The sequence below is a fragment of the Apium graveolens genome, chromosome 9 (assembly GCF_009905375.1).
Source record: "Apium graveolens cultivar Ventura chromosome 9, ASM990537v1, whole genome shotgun sequence".
In the NCBI taxonomy this organism is placed as follows: Eukaryota; Viridiplantae; Streptophyta; class Magnoliopsida; order Apiales; family Apiaceae; genus Apium; species Apium graveolens.
The window spans coordinates 14415905-14426725 of NC_133655.1; positions in this window are offsets into that span (position 1 = coordinate 14415905).

Below are 10821 nucleotides of genomic sequence, written 5' to 3' on the forward strand. Positions count from 1 at the left end.
ATTAAAATAAGATTCCGATCACCGGAAAGTGTGATACATAAAACATATAACTAGTTTATGTACATTTCAGAATCTATCGATATCTTGAAATTTCGATTTCACTTGACGAGTGACATAAACTAACCTCATATCGAATAAGAATAAGAACCCGATAAATTCGGAAAGTGTGGCATAGAGTATATGATTACATTCATTTGGAAAATGTGGCATAAAGTGTGAATTAGGATTGTGAAAATTAAGATAAAGATACAATTCTAAGATTTATTAATTAATTAAAATTTGGATTATGTTAATTATAAAATATGGTGGTGCATCTCATTCATAATTGTTATATAATGTATATTATCCTATTTTTATCGACATATGTGTAATTTTTTATAATCTATGTTATGTGTTATGTTTTTGTAAAAGATAAAAAAATATGTTAAATCATTGTACAGTAGTAGCTAGCTGAGTTTCCCATCTCATTCTTTTAATATTTCAAATTTAGTGTAAGATCGTTGAATATAATTGGATTCGAGAACCTTAGGTTTGGCGTTGATTAACCTTTGTATTTCATTTTACTGTGCCTTTGTAATAAAATTTGAATTGATAAAAGTGTATTTTATAGTACTTTTGATTTAAAGTTAATATTTCAAAAAGTCTTATTATACAGAGACTTTGTGGGGAATGTGTTAGGTAATGAATACACACCCCGGGGGGGTGAATGTGTTTTAGACAATTTTAAACTTTTTGAACTGTTTTTGGATGGTGAACAAAGTAATCTAACTTGTAGAGACAATATATTTCAATAGGAATAATAAAACGTGCACATGAACACACTATCTTTTCAAACTCACTTAATCTTATATTAAAATCAAGTATGTGTTTTGCTACAAATTTCTGGGTTATTTTTATGTTAAGAACTCAGCTTCTCTCTTGAGAGTTACAAGAATTTAGATCTGTTTGTTACTCCTAAAAATAAAGCATCCAGTGTTTACTTTATAGAATAATAAACACTGGTTTTACACAGCATGTAATAGCTTGTACGAAACCCTACTTTTGGATAACTAAATCTTTCTATTTCTGGCTTATTATATCTTTACAAATCTTGCATGTCTGAGACTTTACTTTGTCAGTTAATCTTGGTATTTGATCTTGTACTCTTCAAGCTGCTTTAGTAGACTTATCAAATCATTGATTGATTTGTTTGTTGATTGATAATCTTGGATATTAAGTTGATCTGCATTCTGTACTTGAGCTTTACATCGAGATCTCCAGTTAGTCATATAGAGAACTCGACATCTGGATAAGTATAATGACTTATCGAGACCTCTTATTATTACTCTATAGTTGTTTTGACTTATCGAAGTCTCTGAGTTCTCTATAAGAGAATTTAGCGTGTCGAGATCTCTAAATTTCTGCATGTAGAATTGACATATCGATATCTCCAAACTCCATGTCTTGAATTTGGCTTGTTGATATCTCTGAGTTCTCTAGTGCAGAAATGACTTGTCGATATCTTTGAGATCTCTAGTGGTAATTTGACTTGTCGATATTGAAGGGTTTTTAGCACATAAACGCAACGAAAACGTAAATTTAAATCTTAAAAAAACCGAAACCCTTCGCAGGATCCATGCAAAAAAATAATATTTAATTCGTAGTTCAGTATGTTTACCTTAAGAAGCTTTACGTTAATGGAAAGATGGAGGTCTTTAATAGCGATCCAAAAACGATGAACGAAAATCCCTAGCAGCTGCTCCTCAAGTGTGAAGCACTCCACCGGTATCCACCAAGAGTACAATGTGATGGAGGAGGAAGAGGTTGAGAGAATTAGTTGCCTCCCTCTTGTTCTACATTAGAATTAGGGTTAATTATTTGGGTTGAGGCAAATAGGGTTTATAATAGTATATTTATAGGCAAAATTTTCAGCTGAAAATTTTCCATAAATATTATTATTATTAACCCTTTAATTGATTATTCTTATTAACCAATTAATTAATAATTAAAACACATTTTAATCATTAATCCCTTTTCTAAACACTTTAGAAAAATAATTCTCTCACTTGATTTAATTTCCAAAATTAAATTCTTAATTAATATTAAGAATTAATTAAATCTCATTTAATCAATTATTAAATCTGCTAATTAATTATTTATTTCACAAATAAATAATTACCAGCCATTATTAATTAATTCCTCCACCATTAAATCATTCTCTTTTATGGTGTGACCCTGTAGGTTCAATATTAAGCCGTTAGTAGAAATAAATAATAATAAAACTATTTTATCATTATTTATATAAGTTCTCTAATTCATTAAATATGATTAATTAATCATATTTATTCTACATCGTGAGGGATACTTCTCAGCAAATCGCGACTATCCGGATAATACGAATTCACTGCTTAGAATACCAAGAACCTATTCAGTGAGTAGTTACCGTACAATCAATTCCTTCTACCCTGCAATGTCACGATTAAATACAAGGCATGGAACTTGTGTCAAACCTATCTTATTTAACCATTTGCTTTCCCATTTACTATGCTTAGTTCTATTTAATGTAAATTAGAAACTCTTTTCTAATTTCATTTACTCTGGCCAGAGATTCCTGAACTAGCATAAGTGGATCAGCATTGAATATTCTCTTCCTTCACTGGAAGGGGTAGATCCTTTATTGATCATACACTATCTTCGTGTACAAATTCCTATACCCAGTAGAGCCCTTATAATTGTCCCTGGAGACTAAGAACTAAACCAAAGCATAGTTCAGTGTACACAAGATGACTATGATGACCTCAAGTCTAAGGATACTTGTATAACTATCACTATGTGAACAACTGCTAACACGTGAGTGAACTCCATCAGTTGTTCAGTTGTGTGAGTCATGTTCAGTGAACTTATTCTATAATAAGCACCTATATACTAGCTATAGTGTCACCACACAAATGTCTATGAGAACATACATCCTTCATAATGAAGCAAGCATAGTATGTACCGATCTTTGCGGATTACTAATTACCAGTTAGTAATCCTATGACCAGGAAATATTTAAATTTAGAGTTATCATCTTTTAGGTCTCATTATTATGATCTCATCATAATCCATAAAAAGCTTTACTCTAAACTATGGTATATCTTATTTAAACACTTAAATAGATAAAGCCCGCAATAAAACCAAAACAAGTCTTTTATTAATATCAATGAAATCAAAATAGATTACATAAAAGTTAATTCCTAAATCATCATACATGATTGGACTTAGGACACATCTCTTTCAATCTCTCACTTGTACTAAAGCCAATCACTCTGGTATCTAATACCCATCTTGTCTTTATGACGATCAAAGTGACTTTGTGAATGGGTCTGCTACATTGTTATGTGTGTCAACTCTTTTGACGTCTCCTCTTTCAATTCAATACAAGAAATGTTACCGCGCTCCCACTAACCTTTTTTTAGACACATGGTTCATCTATGTTTTTGATAAAACCAAACTCTTTGATTGTCTCATCAAAATGGATGTTCCATCTGCGAGAAGCTTGCTTTAAACCATATATGGTTCGCAGCAGCTTACACACTAGGTGTTCATTTCCCTTGGAAAGAAAACCCTCTAGCTGTGTCATATACACTTCCTCTTCAAGTTTCCCATTGAGGAAGGCCGTTTTCACGTCCATTTGCCAGATCTCATAGTCGTAGTAAGCAGCAATCGCAAGCAAAATCCAAATTGATTATAACAGGGCTACAGGCAAAAAAGTTTCATCAAAGTCAATCCCTTGCCTTTGTCTGAATCCTTTTGCCACGAGCCTGGCCTTACAGGTCTCCACCTGCCCATCTGCTCCAATCTTTCTTTTGTATACCCACTTGCACCCAATAGGCTTAACACCTACAGGCGCCTCAACAAGAGTCCATACTTGGTTGGTATACATAGATTCCATTTCAGATTTCATGGCACTATGCCATTTCTCTGAGTCAACACTACTCATAGCCTCATTATAGGTCACAGGGTCGTCATCATCAATGATTGAAAACTCATTGTCATTCTCAATGACAAGGCCATAATACCTCTCAGGTTGGCGAGACACACTCCCTGACCTACGAATGGGCTATTCCACAGAAGGTTGTTCAGTCTGAACAGGTGTTTCCACTTGATACGTAGTAGTTTGTGCTTCTTGAACTTCATCAAGTTCAATTTTTCTCCCACTGTTTCCTTCAAGGATAAACTGCTTTTCCAAGAAGGTAGCATGTCTGGAGATAAACATCCGATGATCAGTGTAAAATTAATACCCTAAAGTCTCTTTAGGATATCCCACAAAATTACATTTTACAGATCGAGATTCCAGCTTATCTGGGTCAACTTTATTGACATAAGCTGGACATCCCCAAATCTTAACGTGTTTAAGACTCGGTTTCCTTTCTTTCCATATCTCATATGGTGTTTGAGGAACAGATTTGGAAGGCACCTTATTCAGTAAATATGCTGAGGTTTCCAATGCATAACCCCATAGGAATACTGGAAGATTCGCATAGCTCATCATGGACCGAACCATGTCTAACAAAGTTCGATTTCTCCTTTCAGATACCCCATTTAACTGTGGAGTACATGGAGGAGTCCACTGGGAGACTATACCATTTTCTTTGAGATAATCTAGAAACTCTCCATTCAAGTATTCACCACCTCGATCTGATCGAAGAGTTATAATACTGTGTTTGGTTTGTTTCTCCACTTCATATTTATATTTTTTGAACTTTTCAAAGGCTTCAGACTTGTGTTTCATCAAATACACATATCCGAATCTAGATCTATCATCTATGAAAGTAATGAAGTACAAAAATCCACCCATGGCTTGTGTAGACATTGGTCCACATACATCTGTGTGTACCAATCCTAGCAAATCTGCAGCCCTCTCTCCATGTCCACTAAATGGAGATTTGGTCATTTTACCCAATAGACAAGACTCGCATGTAGGATATGATTCAAAATCAAAGGGGTCAAGTAACCCTTCCTTATGCAATGTCCGCAGTCTATTTTCACTAATATGACCTAGCCTACAATGCCATAAATAGGTCAGATTTTCATCATCTTGTTTTCTTTTATTAGTTTGTTCAATCTGAAGTAAATCATGCTCTATGTCACATACATACAGACCATTATTTAAAATGCCACATCCAAAAAGAACATTATCTCTAAGGATAGAACATTCATTATTCTTAATAATAAATGAAAAACCATCCACATCCAACATAGGAATAGAAACAATATTCCTCACAATAGAGGGAACGTAATAACAATTATTCAAAATAATAGTCTTGCCCGTAGGCATATGTAAACTAAATGATCCTACAGATATGGCCGCAACCCTTGCTCCATTGCCCATACGTAGAATCACCTCATCTTTTTCAAGAGTCCTACTTCCCTTTAGTCCTTGCAACAAATTACAAATATGAGAACCACAGGCGGTATCTAATACCCAAGTAGAAATTTGACTTAGTGACATATTAACTTCGATCATGAACATACCTGAATCAGAAGCGGTAGTCTCACTACCCTTTTTCTTCTTCAATTCTGCAAGGTAAACCTTGAAGTTCCTCTTCCAGTGCCCCACCTTGTTACAGTGAAAGCAAACAGCTTTGCTCTTGGGGTCTTCAGCTTTTGGTGGAACCGGCTTTTTCTCACCTACTTTCTTCTTCTTGGAAGGGTTCTTCTTCCTTTTCTTAGGATTGGAACCTTCACCAATTAGAAGAACAGAACTCTTCTTAGGGGGAAAATTCGATTCCACAGTCTTCAACATGTTGTGGAGTTCAGGCAGGCTGACATCCAGCTTATTCATGTGAAAGTTCACAACAAACTGCGAGAATGAACTCGGAAGTGATTGCAAGACCAAGTCTTGGCTCAGCTCCCCATCCACGGCAAAACCAAGTTGTCCAAGACGTTCAATCAAATTGATCATCTTAAGTACATGGTCATTCACAGATGATCCCTCAGACATCCTACAACCGAACAGTTCCTTCGATATCTCATATCGAGTTATCCTCCCTGCCACATCATACAACTCTTGTAGATGCATAAGGATAGTGTGAGCATCCATATGCTCATGTTGCTTCTGTAATTCAATGTTCATGAAAGCTAGCATGATGCATTGAGCAACATTTGCATCATCAATCCACTTACGATACACAACATGTTCATCATTATGTGCATGGCTAGCAGGTTCAGTAGGCTTAGGTGAGTCAAGCACATATTCCAGCTCCTCAACCCTGAGAACAATTCTCAAGTTTTGAAGCCAGTCAACAAAATTAGGACCAGTCAACTTGTGAGCATCTAGTATACTCCGGAGTGATAGTGCAGAAGACATAACGAATATAGTAAATCTGTAAATGATGAACACATAACAACACTTAACAAATATTCAATTTCATTTCAAAACACTATATAAATCGGGTCATTATTCATAAGTGGCTCCCACTAGTTTATCTAATTTATACAACCCCTAAGTGAAAATTAAGCATTCATAATGCTAGTGGGAATAGGGATCCTACATTCCATCACACAACCTCGGCTGTAGCACGAAACATCATGTGATGTTCAATAGGCAGACAACTCTTGTCAATTACATCTTATGTTATTCCCTAATAAAACTTTAGCCTCTTGAATAATTGAGTCACGGTTGTAGCACGACAAACTCAATATTCTAAGTCAAGTCTAACCCAACATTTCGTACAATTGAATCAGTCTCCAACGGCCCACGACTGTAACACGTAACGACCTTGAGATTCTATTCAATGTACACATCTCTATGTAATAGAAAAATATTTCTTATTTCGAAATCAAAGCCCTCGGCTGTAGCATGAAACGACAATGATTTAAAAATAAGAACCACTTTCAACCATGTTGGAAGGCTATGACCGACACAAGCCCGTTGTGTCATTGGCCAATTACTACTTGATATTATTTAATATTAGAGGGATTATATTATGTTACAATCATAATCATATTATAAAGAGATTCTTCCTTTTAAATTAAATATTTCAAATCAATAATCGATAATCAGATGATTCCCAGATCGGGGGGAGCATTGTCAAGAGGCGTCACTTAATACCCCTTTCTTACAGATAGAAATCTGCTTTTGACAGAATCATCCTTTCTCTCAATATTGAAAATTTATATTTAATTACGTGTTTCATAAACACAAGAATCTCATGATTGTATTCATAATATTATTGTTAAGGTAAGAAACGATTCCTATTCTAGTTTTTCTAGAGCACGCCTTATATTCATTTAAGTTCACCTAAATCAATCATCGCATGGTAAACATAGGCATATATCTCATATATAAAATTAAATAAATAAGTAAAAGTAAAGGCAATAAAGTAAATGTGTTTGGTTATGGCCCCATCCTATGTGATCTTTATCAAGCTTATGATAAAGATCAAGGTCAATCTAATATGGTGATGGAAATAAATACAACTACTTATTACATAAGTCTTCTTCTTTGTTTAGACTTCTTGTATGCCTCGTCTTCTTCTTTATATCACCTCCATTGGATAGCCTTCTTGAGTCTTCAATTATATTACATAGATTGGTAATGAATACACACCCGGGGGGGGTGAATGTGTTTTAGACAATTTTAAACTTTTTGAACTGTTTTTGGATGGTGAACAAAATAATCTAACTTGTAGAGACAATATGTTTCAACAGGAATAATAAAACATGCACATGAACACACTATCTTTTAAAACTCACTTAATCTTATATTAAAATCAAATATGTGTTTTGCTACAAATTTCTGGGTTCTTTTTATGTTAAGAACTCAGCTTCTCTCTTGAGAGTTACAAGAATTTAGATCTGTTTGTTACTCCTAAAAATAAAGCATCCAGTATTTACTTTATAGAACAATAAACACTGGTTTTACATAGCATGTAATAGCATGTACGAAACCCTACTTTTGGATAACTAAATCTTTCTATTTCTGGCTTAGTATATCTTTACAAATCTTGCATGTCTGTGACTTTACTTTGTCAGTTAATCTTGGCCTTTGATCTTGTACTCTTCAAGCTGCTTTAGTAGACTTATCAAATCATTGATTGATTTGTTTGTTGATTGATAATCTTGGATATTAAGCTGATCTGCATTCTGTACTTGAGCTTTACATCGAGATCTCCAGTTAGTCATATAGAGAACTCGACATCTGGATAAGTATAATGACTTATCGAGACCTCTTATTATTACTCTGTAGTTGTTTTGACTTATCGAAGTCTCCGAGTTCTCTATAAGAGAATTTAGCGTGTCGAGATCTCTAAATTTCTGCAAGTAGAATTGACATATCGATATCTCCAATCTCCATGTCTTGAATTTGGCTTGTTGATATCTCTGAGTTCTCTAGTGCAGAAATGACTTGTCGATATCTTTGAGATCTCTAGTGGTAATTTAACTTGTCGATGTTGAAGGGTTTTTAGCACATAAACGCAACAAAAACGAAAATTTAAATCTTAAAAAAACCGAAACCCTCCGCAGGATCCATGCAAAAAAAATAATATTTAATTCGTAGTTCAGTATGTTTACCTTAAGAAGTTTTACGTTAATGGAAAGATGGAGGTCTTTAATAGCGATCCAAGAACGATGAACGGAAATCCCTAGCAGCTGCTCCTCAAGTGTGAAGCACTCCACCGGTATCCACCAAGAGTACAATGTGATGGAGGAGGAAGAGGTTGAGAGAATTAGTTGCCTCCCTCTTGTTCTACTTTAGAATTAGAGTTAATTCTTTGGGTTGAGGCAAATAGGGTTTATAATAGTATATTTATAGGCAAATTTTTCAGCTGAAAATTTTCCATAAATATTATTATTATTAACCCTTTAATTGATTATTCTTATTAACCAATTAACTAATAATTAAAACACCTTTTAATCATTAATCCATTTTCTAAACACTTTAGAAAAATAATTCTCTCACTTGATTTAATTTCCAAAATTAAATTCTTAATTAATAATATTAAGAATTAATTAAATATAATTAAGAATTAATTAAATCTCATTTAATCAATTTTTAAATCTGCTAATTAATTATTTATTTCACAAATAAATAATTACCAGCCATTATTAATTAATTCCTCCACCATTAAATTATTCTCTTTTATGGTGTGACCCTGCAGGTTCAATATTAATCCGTTAGTAGAAACAAATAATAATAAAACTATTTTATCATTATTTATATAAATTCTCTAATTCATTAAATATGATTAATTAATCATATTTATTCTACATCGTGAGGGATACTTCTCAGCATATCGCGACTATCCGGATAATACGAATTCACTGCTTAGAATACCAAGAACCTATTCAGTGAGTAGTTACCGTACAATCAATTCCTTCTACCCTGCAATGTCACGATTAAATACAAGGCATGGAACTTGTGTCAAGCCTATCTTATTTAATCATTTGCTTTCCCATTCACTATGCTTAGTTCTATTTAATGTAAATTAGAATCTCCTTTCTAATTTCATTCATTCTGGCTAGAGATTCCTGAACTAGCATAAGTGGATCAGCATTGAACATTCTCTTCCTTCACTAGAAGGGGTAGATCCTTTATTGATCATACACTATCTTCGTGTACAAATTCCTATACCCAGTAGAGCCCTTATAATTGTCCCGGAGACTAAGAACTAAACCAAAGCATAGTTCAGTGTACACAAGATGACTATGATGACCTCAAGTCTAAGGATACTTGTACAACTATCACTATGTGAACAACTGCTGACACGTGAGTGAACTCCATCAGTTGTTCAGCTGTGTGAGTCATGTTCAGTTAACTTATTCTATAATAAGCACCTACATACTAGCTATAGTGTCACCACACAAATGTCTATGAGAACAGACATCCTTCATAATGAAGCAATCATAGTATGTACCGATCTTTGCGGATTACTAATTACCAGTTAGTAATCCTACGACCAGGAAATATTTAAGTTTAGAGTTATCATCTTTTAGGTCTCATTATTATGATCTCATCATAATCCATAAAAAGCTTTACTCTAAACTATGGTATATCTTATTTAAACAATTAAATAGATAAAGCCCGCAATAAAACCAAAACAAGTCTTTTATTAATATCAATGAAATCAAAACAGATTACATAAAAATTATTCCTAAATCATCATACATGATTGGACTTAGGACACATCTCTTTCAGATATCTTCAACCGTCATATCTTCATTTGGCTTGTTGATATCTCTGAGACTTCTCTACAAGCTTTCCTTGATTTCTCGATACATCATTCTGGAGTTCTCTAATGACTTCTCTATAACACTTAATCCGTGACTTGTAGATTTCTTGACTTAAAATGTTTTTTCCCAAAACATATTTATTCAACTCCAAACTTCTTCACACTTTTTCTGATGCATGATCTTCATGATCCTCTTCCAGAGTTTATTCTTAGGCTTAAGACTGTTTACAGAAAAATACTACAGTATAGTCTATTTATATTTTTACAGACTTAAGTGATACAATACAAAATGCAAACTTAGATTATCATATAACTTACTTAGGACTTACTTAGGTTTGTCAATTTGACTTAGTCTAGTTATAGTACAGGCATGTCTTGCACAATAGAATGTTTAGGTAAATGAGATTGATTTGGTGGTGAAATGGATACAGCTAAATCCCATGTGAAAAATATCATGTTCTCAGGCATTGTATTGACCATTTCATAAATTATGTGATCAAATTTATACATGTTAAAACCTATGATTGATTTATCATGTGTGTATATTTTGATATATTATTATTTTTAAAATATGTGTATTGTACTCTACGCACATGTAAATATTAGTTACATGCTATTTTATTGA